At 35.6% G+C, this 20,733-nt stretch overlaps 1 protein-coding gene across 1 annotated transcript in view; it reads right to left on the bottom strand.

The window, feature by feature from the left end:
- The window catches only part of CENPP (centromere protein P), a 146,901-nt gene that overhangs the window by 52,241 nt on the left and 73,927 nt on the right, over positions 1-20,733 (bottom strand). The window lies entirely within an intron of this gene.

Genomic DNA, 20,733 nt, shown 5'->3' with positions numbered 1-20,733 from the left:
AAATTATGCTTAAACACAATAGATCAAACCATGCTCCCGGATATACCGCCACAAGATCAGACTTTAGAAAAGAAGAATGCAACTAAACCCTCAACTTGATCCTGTCTTTTTGATTAACTGAATTTAAAACATTTTAAATGGTACCATCAGCTTTAAAAATGATACATATAAAAGTCCTTGAGCTATGAACATTCCAGCAATGCAAGAATCAAATTTCTTAAAACATACATGGTACTTGACTGTCTACAAAACATTTTACAGTGATAAATTCTCTTCTAACAGAAATTTCAAGGAAAAAAAATGTTAAACTGTTTGTTTCAGATGACCCTGAAAACTTCCTGTATTCAAACACAGATTCTGATGAGTTTGAGGAATGAACCATTCATTTCTGTGTGGATGCTTTTTTAAGCAAAGTGTATTTGAATTTTTTTTTTTTTTTTTTTTTTTTTTAAACTCAGAGTGGTATGTCCCATTCATTTGTACCATATTTAGTTTGCTAGATTTTTATGGTGTATAGGATCAGGATCATGTTGCCCACTTAGGGGACTAATTAGACTTTCTTAGAACTTTAAAATATTCAGTTAGTAGTTATTTGAAAGCTTCTAGATAGTCATAAATCAGCACTTCAGAGATGATGTTGATAAAGCAGTTTCAGTAATACATTTTATAGGAATGTCTGCTTAGGTATCCAGTGTTTACAAATAGATCTCTGTTTCCCTAGAAAGGAGTTCAAATCTCTTGAATCACTGTGCTTGATTGATAATTAATGACTTCAATTCTTTCTATTCCCAGAGTAATTAGGCATAACCATGTTCCATAAAACGCACTCTGTTCCATTAATGTCTTATTTATGTCTTACTTCAAAGAAAATAAGCCTTTTTAATATTCTGCTTCACATTTTAATATTGTATTCTTTCTCTACAGTGGCCAAAAATTCAATTAAAAGTAGTTAATAGTTTTATTTAAAAGAGTAATTTTAATAAAAATTGAAAGTAATTCTAACATCTTTCATGTTTCTTGAATTCTACAGTCCTTTCTTGTAAGAGTAGTTTGGTGGTAGGAAATCATTACACAGATGACTATTATTCATGCAAATACTTTCCCCTTTCTCCTGGGCTACTCTGTGAAGCATAAAAAAAACATGTACTCTGTTTTCTTCAGTACTACAAGTATGCTGTCTAATAATTTCTTCTTCCGAACAGACCAGAACAAAGGATTAAATGGCTTAATGCAGGGATTGACTTCTTTAAAGGCGTATAAAAGCTATAAGCAACTGCCCATCACAAAACCTTCTAAGGACACATGTTAACTACTGAACTGCAACTTCATTGCCCTCACTCTGGAGGTGAAGGTTTCACTGTGCGTTTCCCACATATCCCAATCTATTGCCAACAGACATGTCATATAATCAGCCTAAGCGTACTGTTCACACAACGTTTAACAGTGAAGAATCTCCAGGCATTATTTTTAGCATATTACAGACAGCATATATGAACATTTGAGTTATATTTTCTCTGAAGCTGTATGATCATGATAAAAACAAAATCACATTGTTCCATCGCAACGTTCTCTCTGACTTAAACTAGTATCTGCAGGGCACAATGGTACTTCAGATGCAGTGGATCACAAAATAATTTCTTGTAAGAAACAATCCTAAAATACGTGGATTTCTGTAAAAAGATTGCTTTTGATATTTTGTTTGGTAAAGTATGGTCAGAAGTCATACCTTAGTGGTTTGCTAACTTTGGCAAAGAATGGTGAAATCAACAGGCTGAGTTTTTATATATGACATTCTGTTTTGAATGATTCGATTTCATTGCTTGCGCACTTTCAACATTCAATTCCTTCCTTCCTTTCCACTTTGGCTTATGCTTTGGCTAATATTCCTTTGTATTTGTCAAACACCATTAAGTTCCCAAACTGCTGTTCTGAGAGACTAAAAAACCAAATTTATTAAAATGAATACTTATAGTCTATTGCTAAATAACTTCAGACTTACTTTGCAACACTGCTGAGCAGTGCTTACGGAAGCTTTAGTAAGCAATTTTGAATACACAGACTGACCCAGGGAGGGATTTCCAGGTAAACAACCTGCTGTATTACACAATTTTATGCATTCTTATAATAAATTTAAGCAAAACACCATGTGTTGCTGCAATTATTTTTACTCAAATGGAATACTTTTCTTATCAAAACATTCAGGCTTATAAAACCCACTAGAAAATCTCCACTGGATTTGCATGGCATAACACTGCTAAAATACAGATGACTAAAGAGTTATTGCGACCATTAACACATTTTTTTCTCCAATACGTGCTTTTTCACTTTTAAGATATCATAAAAGTGAATTTTGTGCAAGTCATTTTTCTAAGATTTTTCCTTTGGTCATTTAATACAATGAATATCCAGCTTGCCTGAAAGCACCTTGTGATAAGTCATTCCTACAAGAAGCATGCAATAACATAACATGACCTAAAGTAAAATTATGGTGTAAATATAATACCACAGTAGTGAAAGAGAGAGACTGGAGGAAAAACATTTTCAAATTGTAACACAACAGTAACAGAGGCAAAGACCAAGAAGGAGAAAGAAGCCAAGGGATGAAGGCCATGTAACAAATGGATGCTTACTCACTCAAGAAACACACAGGCAATTAAACTTGGATAACATTTCCATATGTCAAATGTAAGCAGTTTAAATCTGTTCAATCTTCAAAATTACCAACTATATTAGAAGTGAAATCGGCTTTATTATAAAAAAATCCCACTACTTTTTAACAGTGAGTCTCAAAGGATTTTGTAAACAAAGTAAATGGGATTATCACCATTTTACAGCTTGTGACAGTAACACATAGAAGAGCGACCTCGCCATTCTTGATCAAGAAAAATATGGAACAAATTCAGAATCTTTGGCCACCAGTAGGAAAAAAATATGCAAAGACAGCTCAACACAAAAGCCCTACAGTTACTGTTTATTCTCTAAAACACATTCGAGCAAATAATTAATTTTTACATTGGAAATCAATACACTTCAAGAGGGCAATTAGAGAACAGCATATAGTTCTGCTAAAGTATTATCAGACTCAGAAGACTTATAAAATAGTATGGACCAAATCCTGCAACAGCCATTAGATATTCTTGTGGTATTGAAATAACTTGTCTGAACCTCAGTCATACCAGTCCTTTGAAAATTTCTTAAGTCTTACAGAACTAGGCACAATTTGATCTTTTAGTCTGACAAGAAGCTCAATTGAGATATACTGGGAGATCCTTCACATTATTCCTAGACAGGTGAAATAATGACTGCCTGCAGAAAGTCACTCTATGCAAATCAGCAAGTCTCTGATGAAAATGTGGTTCGAGGAATAAAACTGTTAAGCCAATCAAGTAACAATTTCGACAAACAATCGGGTTTGGGTAGATGCACAGAAGTACTCTCACTTCTCCTGTTCTCCAGATGCGGATGTAGCTGCAATCTCTATCCACAGAGAAATTCAAGAAAGAACAAGCTGCAAGTTGCTAACACTGCAGAGATGTCCCATCAGAATTTTTTTAACCTGTTCAAGAAAGGACACTACTTAAAGTAGGGCAAAAACCTGAATAAAATTTTTTTAGTAACCCAGCCAGAGACAAATGTAAGGTAAATATATCTGAATACAAGGATGTAATGTAAACATTGAAACTATGAGAGAGTAAGATATTTTAAAGTCAGTAAGAGACCCATAATACCAAAGGTTAGGATTCAATAGCCATAGCAATTCCAGAAGCAAAATGTTTTGTGGCCTAAGAGGAATTTGGGAGCTTTACACTCTCTATCTCTTATATTTCTAAGTTCTGATTTGCATTGTTGGCTCAAGCATCATACATCAGAATTTGGACAAGACGTACTAAATCCTTCAGGTAGGTCCCATCATAAATTAAAACATAATGGAAGACTTCCTGTGGTTATCACCATATTAACAGAGAAGGTATTGACTCTGACACTTTTATTGAGTAGGATCTTTCTACCGGTTAAATGACGACAGAACTTCGAGGATCTGCCTGAACTGTTGTTTTGTGCACGTACACTTCTGGTAAGATAAAAACTGCAAAGTTGTCCAATAAAATAAGGTTGTTACCATGGAAGCCTGGGTAGCTTTCTGAATTTGAAGCAATGATTAGAAGCAATGTTTCCTCTAAGATAAGGTAAAAGATCTTTCTTTACTAAAAAGAAACTCAGAAAAATAAAGGCATCAAATGCCCCCCAAAGTAAGATTACTCTTAATTGCCATGGGTCGAGGCTGTTAGACCCCAAAAGTGTAGAGCTCACATAATACACCCTTCTCCATTTTTCATTTCAATTTATAAAGAATAGAGATGCCCTCATGCCAAAGCTACAAATCATCACCCCAAAAAGGAGTTTGAGATGTGACCAATAGCCTTCTAGTGGCCCAAGACAACAAAGTGAATTTCACCCAATGAATTCTCTTTTACATAACACTATAGAGTGGTTGATACCATTTCTGAATTTCAATTCTGAAACATGCATCATGATTACACTTACTGCAAAACACCCTCAGCATTCAATAAAAATAAAATCTGAACCGGGAAGCATGATTTTATCATTTCTCCACCAAAAATTTGGTTACTCTTTTACTGAAAGACATCAATGAACTTTTAAGATCTCTCAAGTCACAACTTTATAAACAGATATGTCACAGCAACAAAATAAATAGTTTATCATTTCTGTTGTACAGTAACACAAATGTTAAATAGTTGAAACTCTCATGAGAAAACATTTAAGTACTATGTTTATATTCCAATATACACAACTTTCAGAGAACACAAGACTAGAGACAGAAAAATACTAGAAATAGAAGAAAATACTACCAAAATAATTTTACACAATAAAATCTCTACTAATCTGGAAGTATAAGCACTTAAAAACATAACCACAGGGACCTGCCTATATCCTCTTTGGATTTACAGCCCAAAACAACCCACGAAGGGTCACTCTTGTTAAAATGCAACAGTGAACATGCAGTATCAACATGTGTTACAACTTTTGTACAACCACTCCTTGCTAAAGTTATCTATCAAGTTTCGGAAGACCAAAATTCAGGTCAAATCACTGCTTAAAGGGGGTCAGAATCATACTATGATCATCTTGTAGAATGTCCCAACCACAGAGGTGAAGCCTAGTTGGGAAAGAGTGAATGGTTTTAAAAAGACTTACTTTTAAAGCTGGTTTTGCATGCAGGAAACGTTTAAAGATTTAGTGGACGAGAAAGAGCAGTCAACCATGTAACCTACACTCATTTGGAGGAAACCCTGCATAACAAGTGTTACTGTCTCCTTGAAAAGTTAAAAAGGTGTAAACATCCATGCAAAGAGATAAGTAAGTTTGACATTCAGTAGACATACATTCCTGTTTTCTAATGAACAAAAGAGAGACTCCTGCTGCTGTTGCTTATTTAGTAACATTACCCTTCTATTATAGCTAGTTACCATTAAATCCCAAACTCTCTATTCTGAGGGGAAAAGCTTTAATTTTACTTCTCTTAGCACACTGAAAACCATTTTAAATGGGGAAAAAACAGCGGAAACGTGAAATAAGAGCTCTGATTTAATGATGTCAACAGTTTCTGCACAGTCTCAAAATACTGTGGAAAAATGTTGGGACACTTTTTCCATCTAAAAGTAGTGAAGATGTCACTTACAAAACTCTAAAATGTATTAAACAGATGTCCTTTTCCACATTAAGAAATGATTATACAATCAAAATTACTTTAGCTTTATATTCCTAATAAATTAACATATTTACTCAAAAAATGTATATCAATTCAGGCACCAAGCAGCTATACTGAAATGCTAGCAAGCACAATTTTAACAATTTTGTAACAACTGCTATGATGAAATTCGATAGAAGTACATTGCTTTAATGTTCCCAACATCCAGGTTACAAAGTCTCATTACACATGTAATGTTCCTTGCTGACACCCTGTTCCATATTAAAATTCCAACAGGATAGACCCATAAAGACTTAGCACTGTCTTTCCCTTTTCAGTTTAAGAAGTGAATGGAGAATATCAAACAGAACTTTTCATAAACATCTTCCATTATATATGATGCACAATGAGCACGTTGCAACAGTTACTACATCATTAAATTACCTCTGGGAACACGTTCACGTATCATGGTGCAACCCTGAAAGAACTTAGATAGTCGAGTACTGCATAAAACATTTTTGATCACACCATAAACCAATTCATGATACTTTTTCACACAATAAACGTCCTTATCTAAACTGGATAATGTTTAATCAGTCTTAAAAGGAATAGCATAAAAAAAGCCAAACTACTTCAAGGAGAATCTCAAAACTAAACGAAACAGCTGTCTTAAAACCACAGCTTTATTTTGCTCCAAGGAAACTAAAAGCAAAGGAACGCCATAAACAGCAATACCCTTTCTCTGTGGAACTATTTTTGGTCACTGTCAGAGACAGGGGACTGGACTAGACAGGCTCTCTTCTGGTCCAGCACAGCTGTTCTTATGCTTGTATGTACTTTACACACAGCCCTGCCTAATTGCTGCCAAGCATAATTTTGCAGATTTCTGTTAAGTACTTACTGACTTTATCAGCCTGGGAACAAAGTTAATAAAGTTTCTCAATACACAATCTGGTCATTGCCACGAAGTTTCTTGGCACAACACACAACTGCCTCTTCTCTGCCATCAGGTCTATTAAAAATTCACACCAATGAATCGAGTTTCCCAGGATACTACAAGATACAAATGAAGGGGAATCCCATTTGAACACTGAGGTGGGCTAGAGCCAATGACAACTTTACATCTTTCATTGCCCAGGAGCTCAATACTGTTATATGAGCCCACACAGCTTACATGAATCATTCTATTTCAGCCACTCACTAAAAGTAGAAGTAAAGTTTCATCTGTATTTCATACAAGTCTGTCTTTCACTGATGCCTATATGTTGGAATCCCTGTCCTGCTGACTAGAAGTAGTAATTTTTACTTTTTTTCACATTTTCATCTGGAAGTTCTAGTTCTACGGGTAACAAGGTTTACTTGGGGCATTGACTTCAAAGCTTTGTATTCAGAAATTGTAAGTTTTTCAGCTTGGGGAAATGTTGTATACTACAACTAATTGGAAGACCATATTAATCTCAAGAAAAGAGAAAGATCTCTCTTCCCCAGATTGCAGTTTGCTTCCTTCCTAATTTCTTTTCTATGGGAGGACAAAAATATGCAAAACTATGCTGGGTATTAGGAGAAAGACAGTTAGGGGAAACGCTTGAACATTGTGTATTTATCATAAGGTCCAATAACTGTAGTGAGTACTGGGCTCAAAAAATTACCTGGTGTTTGGGAGTTGCAAAGGTTTAGCTATTTGCTTTTCTCACTAATGCTAAAAGCCAGTGATGTTCTTGCCTTGTGCTTCAAATCCAGTCCCACCTACAGATGAGTGCCATCATAGAATCATGGAACAGTTTCGGTTGGAAGAGACCTTCAAGATCATCGAGTCCAACCTTTGTCCTAGCTCTATCAACACCACTAAACCATGTCCCTAAGTACAACACCTACCCACCTCAAAAACCTCCAGGGATGGTGACTCCACCACCTCCCTGGGCAGGCTGTTCCAATGCCTGACAACCCTTTCAGTAAAGAAATTCTTCCTAATATCCAGCCTGAACCTCCCCTGGTGCATCTTAAGGCCATTTCCCCTCATTCTATTGCTTCTTACTACAATGGAAGCCATACAAATATTCTCTGTAGTCCACAAACATTCTCTGTAGTCGCTATAAGTGAGCTGAGTTAATTCCCCAAAACAACATTCTTCCAGTCTGCTTGAGCCATCCTGACTCCATTCATTAAACAGATTTTTTCAAAGGGTTTAAGAATTAAAGAAAATTGAAGCATTAACAGTTCCATTATTTTAAATGTTCATCTCAAAAACCATTTACCTTATTATTTCTTCTTTAACAGTCTGTTATGCAAGGAATTTCCTACAGCCACTGAGTAAACAATTACTGTAGTTTGGTAGAATTTCCTTCCTTTGTGTTTAATTCCTTGTATAGGATGCATATCTCCACACAGTTATTGAATGCAGACATTTGTGTAATTCAAAGCTTCCGATTTAGGCTGTTATTTATATTAACATAGCTTTGATAAACTGAGTTATTAAGACCAGCTAATGTACTGTTTTCTACAAAGTACTTTAAAGCAGTTCTGTTAATTTGAAGAAAAGAACTTTCATTCCAAGTGTGCAGCATTTTGAGTATATATACAGAAAGCTGTAGGTTTGCATGCAGTATTACTAAATCTATGTTTCTCTATGGGAACTTTTCATATGATAGCAATTCCTAGGGAAAATATATAAAAGCTGACTTATTTTTTCCATGAGACAGACATTTTTCTCAAAGGAGTAATACTGAACACAGCTGTGGAAATATTAGATATTCAACAACACTATCAACCAAGACAAGAATCTTCTAAGTGAATCACGTAATGGTATTTTTAAGGGATTAAAATTAGGAAAAAGGATTAAAATTTACTTCATTTTTTTTTCACAGTGATTTCTCCAAAATCCTGAAAGCTGGCTGTGCCATTACATTTTATCCCCTAGCCTCACACATTCTGTTACTTAAAAAAAAAAAAATCCAAACAAAAACCAAAACCAACTTTGTAGTTAGGCAACAACTGCCTTCATGAATATTTCATGGTTCAGATCCCCTTTTAAATGACCGTTCTTTATAAATATATACAGCTCACTTTCTTCTAACTGAAGATGGTTCTGAACTTCTTCAGTAAAACTTATGTACCACCAGTCTTCCAGGGGAAACTCTTTTTTCCATTTTTTTCCAGCACAGTTTGACTCTTATAACAAAGACCTCAGAAAGCAGGACTTTTCCTCTTTCAATTAGACTAATTACTTTTTGGGTCTACATAAAACATTAAAATCTACTATACTTTCTCGCACACTTCCACAGGTGAACTATAAATGTTTCACAAAGTATTTCGTTCTGGTTTGAACCTGCCACCCACTCATTTCTTTTGTGTCAACCTAGTTTTTGCACTGGAAAAGGCAAACTAGTTATTCTCTTTCTGTCTTGGTCAGATATACAACTGTATCACCTATATTCTGTATTTATTTTGAAGGCTATTTTGATAGTCTCTGGTAAAACCTTAAATGAAAGAAACATTGATTCTCCATTTTGAATTAAATTTCCTTGCAAACTTCTGAGCAAAGAATAGCCCATGGTTTTATGTGAGGAGACATGCATCTTTTACATTAATTGTAAAACATACAGAAATTATAATATTAATGAAATAAAAGTATCGTTGCAGTATGCATCACATGATGACAAATTACCAAAGATGTAGTTTGCTTATTTAACAAAATAAAAGTTTTACATTGGTAAGTAATCTCACTTCCTAAAGTCACATCTACTTTGTACTGCTGCAGGCAAGCCAAATGGAAATTACCCTTTGTGGAATATAAGTATTCAAGGCAAAAAAAAAAAAAAAAAAAAAAAAATCTAATTTTCCATACCGCAAGTTAATATGCAATGATGACATATGCTGTCTTTCAATTTACATGACTATTTCCACTGAATGGTAAAAGTAACTTCTATCATCTAGTGAATTTCTATTTATGATAACAAGCAGCGCAAAACCATCCAGGGAACCAAACATCTTAACTAATACATTTCCATATTTCCAAACAAATACCTTTGAAAATAGTATATCTAGTATTGAAATACTATTCAATAGTACTGAAAATAGGATAACTGTCAGACAACTCTAACTTCTCTGCTAGTTTCTCATGGTCTTTTAGATTAGTTTAGAAGTTTTTAATCTCCTGACTTCTTTCATTTTTTGTCCACTCTGCTATAACACCTACCACACCACATTGCTGCATGTTCAATGCCAAGCAAGGCAGAGCTCATACCCAGATCCAACCAGCCATAGGCCTTCGCTATCAAAGAAACCATATTTGTTCTGGCTGTAGCAGACTCAACTTCTTGAATACCGCATACCCAGAGGGAATAATGCCAAGATTGTGTTTGTTACTCTATACACACAGGTTTCAGTTTTTAATATTTAAGCACAAGTAGCATGAACAGCTGCAGAACCTCAACGTTTTTTCACAGGTGAAAAAATAGATGTAACAGCATGGTTATTAGATCTGTTACGGTACACAAAATACTGCAGGTTTTCCCTAATTTATATTTAATTTCCATATTTGTTCCTTTTCTTCTTATTGTTAATTGTGGTTTTCACCTACAGGTGAAATGGGAAAAGTAATGTTTCTGAAAGCTTTCATTTTGACTATTCCAAAGTAACAAATTGTGTGCCTCAAAACTTGCAAACGAATGTAATTTGGAGATCTTACTAGAAATATTGTTACTTTTTCCACCTACAAAACAGCATGTGCTCAAAGTACATGCAAACATTTACAGATCCATGGTCTTCATTAGACATGGAAATGCAAACTGTAGTCAATTACTATGATATAAAGGTGATAATTACTGCTTCCATTTCTAACAATCTATCACAAACTGAGTCAAAGTCATTCTCTTTCGGATCTTTGAATTTCTAATGTAATATAAATTAATTTTCTTGATAAGTTAGAAAAAGCATAATACCAAATTAAATTAAATTATCTTTGCAGTCTAACACACTTTGAATACTTTATTTCACTTTTTCTGGAATACAAAGGACTGGACGGCCATGTTTTTGGTTTCTTAAAACTATCAGCTCAATAGAAATTGATGACAGCTATCACTATAAATGTTGCCTTTATATTCTGAACAATATGAATCTAGCAAAAGGTTGTGTATTACAAAAATTATTCATTTACACTTCCATACTATGGATACTATTTCTTAAAACAAAGGGGAAAATGAAAAAAATCAGCATTTTCAGGTGATAGGGTTTTATTTTTTTTTTATTGTTAAAACTTTGGCAGAGTAAATGCTTGATACTCTATGAGGAAATGTTGTGCTCAGTCCAGCTTGTATTCCAAACCAGAAAATTTTCCTTTAGAAATGATTGTCAGAGTGATTCAGTAGTTTGGCACTGATTGCAGAGCTTTTAATTTTAACTACTGTTTGATTTTCCATGAAAGAATGTCTAGTGTTTCCAGTGTCTATACAGCAGATAAGTGCCTGTATTCCATAAAAATGCCGTGTCACATTATCCAAATTTGTAAGTAGCATCAAAAGAAAGACTAACAATTGACATGTACAGAAACCAATACTACTTCAAGGCTTCATTCATCAAGCAGGTTATTTTTCAGCCAGAGTAGTTTCCTGATCCAGTTAAGTGCACAAACCTTTTTACAGTATCAAGGAGATGAGCATCAAAGTGGGAATAAACTACATGGGGATTTCTTAAATTAGCATTCCCACAGAGAGAAATTTGTATTAGTCTGTAGCCTAAGGCAGAACAAAGTTAATTTACTCTCCCCTAAGGCAACATAAACTATCTGCAAGGGTGAAAAATAAAATCTGTCTCTTCAGGTTACTGTTTTACCTCTCCGGTTATTCCAGACCATCACATTCTTGCATGCATAAAGCACATGGTAAGTCTGACAATCACATGGGTGCATGTACATGCACACTTGACTTTACAGCTCTTTTTGTATAATATGCTGTATGCTTACCCAGGGAAGGAGTTTGAGTCACCGTCCCTGTAGATCTGGCACTTAGGGTCACAATTTAGTGGTGGACTTGGCAGTGTTAGGTATTGGTTGGACTCTATGATCTTAAGGGTCTTTTCCAACCTAAATGATTCTATGACCTCTTAATACTGCAAGCTATGAATTGCCCTTCAATATTGGTATCTTGCTAATAAGGACCATGGACTAAAGACATTGATTGCAAAATGAAACAGTATATTTTGTTGCAGTTTGTAAGTCAGCTGCCAAAAATATGCAAAAAAGTATGCATCCATTAACAAGTGAAAGATGATTCATGCAAGACAATGATTATTTTATATATTTACATATAAATACTGAAGAATCAACATGAACTACAGAAGCTGAAGAATAGTTTTTCTACACTCAGCTAGCTTAAATGGCATAGTTCATCTTGAGAAGAGCCAATACTCAGCTAAAACCAAAATACGTGACTGCACTCCACATGGACTGGTTGTGAGCACGAAAGGAATACGTCATGTTATCAAAATGTGATGGACAGTCTCCAAGACAGATTTATGCAGTTGATGTTAGACTCATCACTTATGTAAACCACATTTACAAACAGTGCTAGAAAATGAAAAAGTACTTAGTTTGCCTTACAATAACAAATGTATACAAGGTCAGCTTAAAAAAGATTGCAATGTAAGCATTAGCCACATACGGCAGCATATGAGCTTATGCTCAGACATATAAACTAAAACAAACACAGTAATTTTCAACAAAGAAATCAAGATAGCATTTTATATCATTGATATGATAATATTAGATATAAAACACCATCCAAATTCTTTTTCATTTGCATGTTTCACCATAGTGAAAGACAGTATTCTGAACCACAGCATGCTGGATACACTCCTATCTTCTGCCTCAGAAATCAACCTCCACTACTCATGAAAGTTACATACGTATCTTAAGGCAAGATAGAATTCTAATTTTCAACAAATTCTTTCACTGCTGAAAATATAAATCACTGAAAAGGTCTGAGCAAACAGTTTGACCTCATATAATCTTTTAGTTATTTAAACATGATATTTTGTAGGAAAATAGACATACATTTGCTTGCAAGGAAAACACCCTCAGACTACTTTCTGTTAGAGAGTCTGTCTCTTCATTAAGACCCCAACATCATAGATTAAACAATTGTGACAGACACATTTTTCCATCAGCCTATTTAAAAACAAAAATCTCACTATTAAAGAAACAGCAGATGCAATAAGGTATCACCACTTTTTCTTTTAATAGCATCTTCAACGATATCACCTCAAATCAACTGCCTTACAACATAGCCTAGAAAGCAGTGTTTGATCATACCTCAGAAAGCTGCAGCTACAGCCATTGGATGGATGCTACCCATTCTACATAAGTACACTCTAGTCTTACTCTAGGAAGTGAACGGAACATCGACCCAAGTACCTAGCACCAATTCATTCATTTGTACACTCCAACTTTCATTCCAAACTCCACAGCTGCCCTACTGGGCTGGCTCACATAATGACTTTGGGTCCAAAAATTAAAGTATACTGGAAACAGTGATCCTAGGGAGGAATTCTGCAATAGTAGCTAGCTTCTAATAAACTGGAAATATGTTGCAAATGTTTAAAGAACACGTTCATAAACTAGATTGAGAACCACTTGCCTACTTCAGTTTTTAGTATTGCCATCAACAGTTAACATCTAAAGTTCAGAATCTGGTAGTCAAGAGACCTGAAAAGGTAACTTCTGGGTATTTTATTTTAGAATGCAATTATATTCACAATCAAAATACTAAATCAATGTCTTGAGATAATAAGACAGATAATAAGAACAACAGCATATCAATGTAAACAGTATCTATTTATACCATATTGATACTATACATTGTACAAAATATATGGATAATCCCCTATAAGGTAAGATGGTCACATTTTTTCCAGATAAAACCACTCTGTATCAGCTTCATTATGTAGTATGGCTATGAAAAACTTCATACACATAGGAACATGTTCCTACCACCAGAATCAACTAAAAAGAGAAAATAATAATTAATAAAAAGTATTTATCCAAACTTGAGATGTTGCTAAACGTCAGGAAGAGGGAGCACTGCTACAAAACTAAGATCAGCTGAAATTGCTGATTCAACACTTTATTACTGAAAGAAGTGAAAAAGAAGAAACTAGTACATTTATAGTACAACACTCAGGCCCTGTTCTCCTCTATTAAAGAGCCAAGAAAGTGTTGGAGGTTACTATTAAATTGCTGTTTCAAAAAATTTGCTCAAGTAAATGCATCCAAACCAAGCTATTCAAAACACAAGGGCGTGTTTGCCTAGGAAGCTTTGGTTTCTACATGCAGGCAAGAGAATGCTGATATACACAATTTCAGGTTTCAAAAAGTTTAAGATCATCCTGCAGATTTTTATGTGGGAATGTGATTGCTTTTGAAACTGTAATTTCATTCCCTGGAAAAAGTGATAGGGAGAATCTTTATCATCATTCATCTGTGCTACTGGAACACATCCCAAACCAATGCAGCAGGTAACACAAGCCTTATCTTGTTTGATATAATAGCACTAAAGTTTCAATTTTTGGCATAGTATCTTTTTCTTCCTCAAGAAAGTAACAGTAGATAAAACAACTAATATGCAACTTAAACTGTCAATTTGCAAACAGCACCACATTATATGTATATTAAAAAACTAAAATCAAATAAAATTTCCAGGCTATTTTTCCACAGCAAGACCAGACTCTTAACACAGAAAGGAGCTAATTAAAGAAACGGTTGAACTCAGATGTGCATGGAATTGCATAGATATAGCACATTGTAAATTTAGAGACACAAACTGTTACATTGCCTATGAAACTTGCTCTAGGTAAGCTCCATTAGCATACATTTCTGAAGTACACATAGACAGGCAGGCTATGAAAGGTAAACAAAGAATAACCCAGTTTCTAAATATTGTGATATGCATGTCAGTACAAACTATGTAACAGGGCAAATTCTCAAAGACTTTGTTTTAAGCTCACAACTTCAATCCTTATCACAGAATATTGCAAATACTGTCTCTGTTTTAAATAAAAGATATGCTTTATTTCTCATACACAAGAGAAATAAATTAACTATACTGAGTAATAAAACTTGAACTACATCTTATATTCTTGAACCATCTTCCGCAACCAGATAGTTGTTTGCTGAAAGCAAGAGATAAAGTTTATACATAACAAAATCCTAATTTTATAACTTTAGAAAGGTTTGGCAACATGCTGATCACTATAGGCTATCAGTTTACTCTGCCACTGAATAAGGTTCTATACTTTTATTTGTCACACTTCTTAAAGCATAATGGCTAATGAAATAATAAATAGGCGTGATTCCATAGCAGGAATGACCTGAAATGGACCTCACTGTACTTCCAATGGCCTGATGTCAACTATTATTAAACTACAGGTTTTATAAAGTCTTCCACTAGACGTTTAGAGTTAAGCCAGAAGTTTTGGCTGTAAGACAGACAGTGATGAAAAACATATGAGTGGTAACAAGTCATCTTAATATCATTCAGTACTAAGATGGGCTAATCTGAAGCAGCACTTTACTCTGGTATCACCCACGGTGCCAGGAGGATCACGAAGTTTGGAAGTGGAATTTTTCTTTATATTTAACTTTCCATTTCACAGAACTCAGCCTACCTTCCTTTTTCTCTAATTTTTCCTTTTTTTTTTTAATATGAAATAACTGGGCATAAAGATCTTAGGTGGATTATCACAGTGCTTCCAGAAGAACTACCAAACTTGCAAGGTATGTCCAGTTTGAATACCTAGTCTATATAAATAGCAATAAAGAATTAAGCAATAGGTTGTCAGTCACTATGTGCAGATTAATACTGTCAGGTAATTTAGAGTTAGAAGCATGGAACATTTGAATATCTACTTTGCAGCTGAAATAATTCTGTATCTACTACATCTGAGCTGCAAAGCAGAAAAAAAGCTACAGTGAATTATTTAACTATTAAAGAATGACTTGTCAGAAAGACTTAACTGACAATAAAATTTTTTTCCTCAGTTATTACAATCTATGAAAATCTGTCCTACAATTAGAGCAGTTCTTACAGTTACAGCTCAGTGTTAATGTTCTGTAATTTAGTATTCGAGTTGGTTTTTTTTAAAGTAGATATCAGCAATAGAAAACAACACATGAAAGAGTGAACTGCAGACGAGCTACAACCTAAAAATGCTCACAGATCATATTCAGTAACACACAAGTCAAGCAGTTTTCCATAAAAGTAAACACTCTCTAAACAACTTATTTTGTAAACATGCTATTCATTATTATACTACATAACTTTGATATTGCACTATTTCTCAAGACAGAATAATTTCTTCAGTAATCTTACCTACCAAAAAATTTCCCTCTGTTTTTCTTAAGCAATTTAAATAAATCAATAAAGCAGACAAGGAGTTAAACATAAATTCCTTTTATTTCTGGAATGGGACAATGACTAATAGAACCAGAACTGTTTTTAAATACAGCTTTCAAAACAGCTATAGTCTTGACTTTCTTTGGACAAAATCTGTGCACAATGCAATGATTTGTGTTATTAATGAACACGGGGATTTTTCTTTGCCTCTGTCAAGAACCCCACTGTTTCATTTAAACATTTCCTTTTCAGAAATAATGCCATAGGAAATTCACCTCCATACACCAGTAACAGAAGTGATTTCTAAATATAATTTAGAGTCTTTTTAAGTCTTAAAACTTTAGCTGTTAATTCATTCAGTGCCATAACTGGTACGACAGCAAAGAACACATGCCACAGGATATATATAATTTCCATCCTCACAGAAAGCATCTCTACATGTAAAGTGTACTCTCCACATTCAATTACCTCACTTTGGGGTGGCTAGTGTTCCAGTGAAAAGGTGCTACTCAAAAGCTTTTTGTATTGAAGGATAAGTAGGACTGCTATAAAGAAGGTGTTATGAAGAAGGATGTGAGCCCTCCTTTAATTCATCACGCTCTTTCTCAAACTCATCTTCAATGCTCTGGGCTGTAAAAATGAAAACGGACAAGGCCAGACTTTGTCCAAGCAACAATTGTCTGTTGAGCATATTATTCAACAGAACACCTGAACCTGTCTAACAGCTTGCATATGTCAAGAACGGCTGTCCCATCTCTTCTCTTTCCCTCTCTTTCCATTTAATGGTCCGTCCCCGTAAACCAGGCTGTTCCACCCATTCCTTTGTGCCTGGCTCTGTTATTCAGACTGATTCAGCTTGTTCACCCAGAAAGAATGTGTCGGGTTTTTTCCTTGCTCACATCAGTTTTATGCTGGTTTAGTGAGTTCAATCAGCTCAGTGAACAACCTAAGTGGAAACGCTGATGAGAGAACCAAAAGTATGTACCTCAGAGCAGGACCAGCCTCAAGTGGCAGCAGTGGACCACTAGTACAGCTGTATTCATGAACTGTACTTCCTGAAACAACTAATTAAGTATTTCATAAAATTCTCATGATAAAATAATAAAGTATTTCCAGGAAGATCTCTTGGATTTAGGCTTTCATTTTCTTCTAATGCTCTTACTCTTGAAGTTTAAGTATGCATAGTTTGTTTAAGTTCTTCGAGATGAGCTGCAGAGTCATAGCATTTCTAGAGAGACATATCAACATCTGCTTATTGGGAAACACAAAACTCAGCCAGGAAAAATATTTTAAAACCTTCTTAAAATCCAGTTCTTTAGAATCCATTGTTTGGCAGTTCTTTGGCCAATGCAAACCTGGAGTCAAAATTTATTACTACCCCTAAATATAAAGCCAACTAGCAATAAGGATTTCCTAATGGCAAAATAGGAAGATAAGGCAAGAGCTTTTTCTCTTTCCACAAAAAAAAAAAAAAAAAAAAAAAAGTATCACAACTCAGCCTTCCTTCTGTAAAGGGACTTGTTTTCAAGAGATTTAACTCATAGGACTCATATGTCACCAATAACATATTTCAACACTACTTTTCTGGAACTGTTTGTGAACAACACATGTTTTTCAAGGGTTCAAGTTGGCCACTATTCCAATCACAGCCTCAACCTTTCCATAGTTTGAAATCATGATTAGCTTTTTTTAATATCTTCACTAATGTTTAATATCCTTATTAATGATTTTGACAGTGGTGTTGAGTGCACCCTCAGCAAGTTTGCTGATGACACCAAGCTGAGTGGGACAGGAAGTCATCCAGAGGGACCTGGACAGGCTAGAGATGTGGGCCCAGGTGAACCTCATGAGGTTCAACAAGGCCAAGTGCAGGGTCCTGCACCTGGGCTGGGGCAACTGCCAGTATCCATACAGACTGGGAGAAGACACACTAGAGAGCAGCCCTGTGGAAAAAGACTTGGGGGTACTGGTGGATGAAAAGCTGGACATGAGCCACCAACACACAATTGCAGCCCAGAAGGCCAATTGCATCCTGGGCTGCATCAAAAGAAACGTGGCCAGCAGATCAAGAAAGGTGATTCTGCCCCTCTACTCTGCCCTGGTGAGATCTCACCTGGAGTAATGTGTCCAGCTCTGGAGCCCCCAACGCAAGAAGGACATGGACCTGTTGCAGTGTGTCCAGAGGAAGGTCATGAAAATGATCAGAGGAGCTAGAGCACCTCTCCTATGAAGACAGGCTGAGAGAGTTGGGGTTGTTCAGCCTGGAGAAGAGAAGGCTCCAGGGGGACCTTATAGCAGCCTGAAAGGGGCCTATAGGAAGGCAGGGGAAGAACTATTCACAAGGGTTTGTAGTAATAGGATGAGGTGTAATGGTTTTAAGCTAGAAAAGGGTAGATTTAGGTTGGACATTAAGAAAAAGTTCTTTAATATGAGGGTGGTGGGTCACTGGAACAGGTTGCCCAGAGAGGTAGTGGAAGTCCCATCCCTGGAGACATGCACGGTCGGGCTTGATGGAGCTCTGAGCAACCTGACCTAGTTAGAGATTTCCCTGCTAGATGTCCCTCCCAACACAGGGGGTTGAACTAGATGATCTTTAGAGGTCCCTTCCAACCCAATATATTATATGAGTCTATGATAATATCTGAAAGGAAATATGCAATCCATGTGCTACAGGTGCAAGCATGGAAATAGATTTTTAAATTGTATCATAAGACAACTTCCTAGCACCAGATCCAGAAGAGCATTTCAGGAACATCTGTGAAAGATTATTTTTCAGATACCAGTAAAACTACACACCCAGTGCCTATCACAAATAGAAGTCAGCAGGCACTTAGAAACCAGATGTCCCAAGCTTTGACGTTTGATATCCTACATGCAGAAACTGTAGGACACCACTGAATAAAGTACAGAGTGTTTTGTCACTTAATACATAAGCAGCCAGGGGAAGACCACCAGTCTGAGTGGCCATCTGCGAAAACCCAGCCATTAAACCACTCGTCCAAGAATAAGGAGAACTCTGAAGTCTGAAAGGCTTCAAACTCCTTATCTCCTAATAAATGGTATGACTGAAGTATTGCACATTTTGACTGTTTTGCTGAAGCTGAAATACAAGATTGAAAGGGCCAAGTATTCCAAAGGTGTACAGTCAGACACGACCGCAATTCTTTCCAAACAAATAAAAGTAGGTTCCACACCTTGTTCCCAGCAGTGTTTATATTCGAAGGCTCTTTCAAGAAAATGCATTGTATAGGACTGCAAGTACAACTATAAAATTCTTTCTAGGAGCATTGAAAGAGAACATTACTGCAAACACAAAGGAAAAGATATAGGAAAAATATATGTGAAGATTCTTTTAAGAGATTGTTAAATCAGTGAAAGGTACACGCTATTCAAATGAGCATGCAACTGGAAGGTTACAATAAATATCAAACTTACAGTAACACACTGCATACCTGCAAGATACAAAGTATATTGTGCTTCTGTTTTCAGACACATATTGGGGGGGAAGAAGTCAATGCATTCTTTTCGAAAATGTGAGTTTTATGTAATCTAAATAGTGTTAGTGGTTTTCTTTCTATACACCCTGAAACATATACTGTTACAGCAGTAGCAATGCATGCAATGCACAGCATTTTAATGCTGTTAAGAAGTGTATACAAGAAACACCAAAATTACTTTTTACAGAAAAAAACAATACAAACAAAACCTCAGCATTTTTAATAAGTCAACACGCTTTTACAAACCAGTGCACTCTTCCTCCTGCAACTGAGGACCAATGACAAAATGCCTGCATAAAGACATTTTTCAGCTATAAACAGATCAACATGCATTTAATTAGGTGATCAAAGAAGAACTGACAACCATTTAGTATTTCCCTAAAGAGGATGTCAACAGTCTAAATGGAAACACTTTTATAAACAGGATATGCACAATAAAATTTACAGCAGCCCCTCCTGGTTTGCATGGAGTGCTGTAGGATCCAAATGGCTTCCAGAACTGGGCTTTGCAGGGAAACAATGGGCAGCTGAGGGTTGAGTTCACAGTTGTTTCTCACAGAGCTGTCACAAAGCATCCTGTGACAATTCTTACTATCTGTTTTCCCTTGTGTTTAGTTTTACAGGATTATTTGGTCAATAAAATAATCTTGAGAATAAAACCAGAGTATGTAGAAAATATCTAAGGGTTTTGAACTACTGTTCATCATTACTCAGGTAACACACTATACTGTAGTTAAAGACTGGGCTCCTGGTTTTCCTAGTCAGGTATGGCTAAAAAAATCTGATAAAATTAGAACTCAGAGAAGCAGAATGAAATTGAATGAACAGCTGTAATGAGACAGAGTCTGCCATATTTTTCTAAAGACAAATCAACTTTTAAAGTCCTTCGTAACTTGTGTATTCTTCTCAGTAACATTAGGAAAAAAAATTTGCTATCTGACATGGGGTTTTCTGCTTTGAAGGTGCCATGACTGATCCAACATCTTCTGTCTTCCAGACTGAAGGACCTTCAATTACACAGGAAAGATACTTTCAAGTCATGGTAATCTGGAAGGATGATGGGGTTTATGGCATTAAATTCAAGCATGGCACATTTTCATCTCCTATCAGCTGGCAGCCTAGCTATCACATATAGGCCCTATGA

The sequence above is a fragment of the Leptosomus discolor genome, chromosome 9, assembly GCF_034619465.1.
Source record: "Leptosomus discolor isolate bLepDis1 chromosome 9, bLepDis1.hap2, whole genome shotgun sequence".
Taxonomy (NCBI): Eukaryota; Metazoa; Chordata; class Aves; order Leptosomiformes; family Leptosomidae; genus Leptosomus; species Leptosomus discolor.
This window is presented reverse-complemented; position numbering and strand designations above follow the sequence as displayed.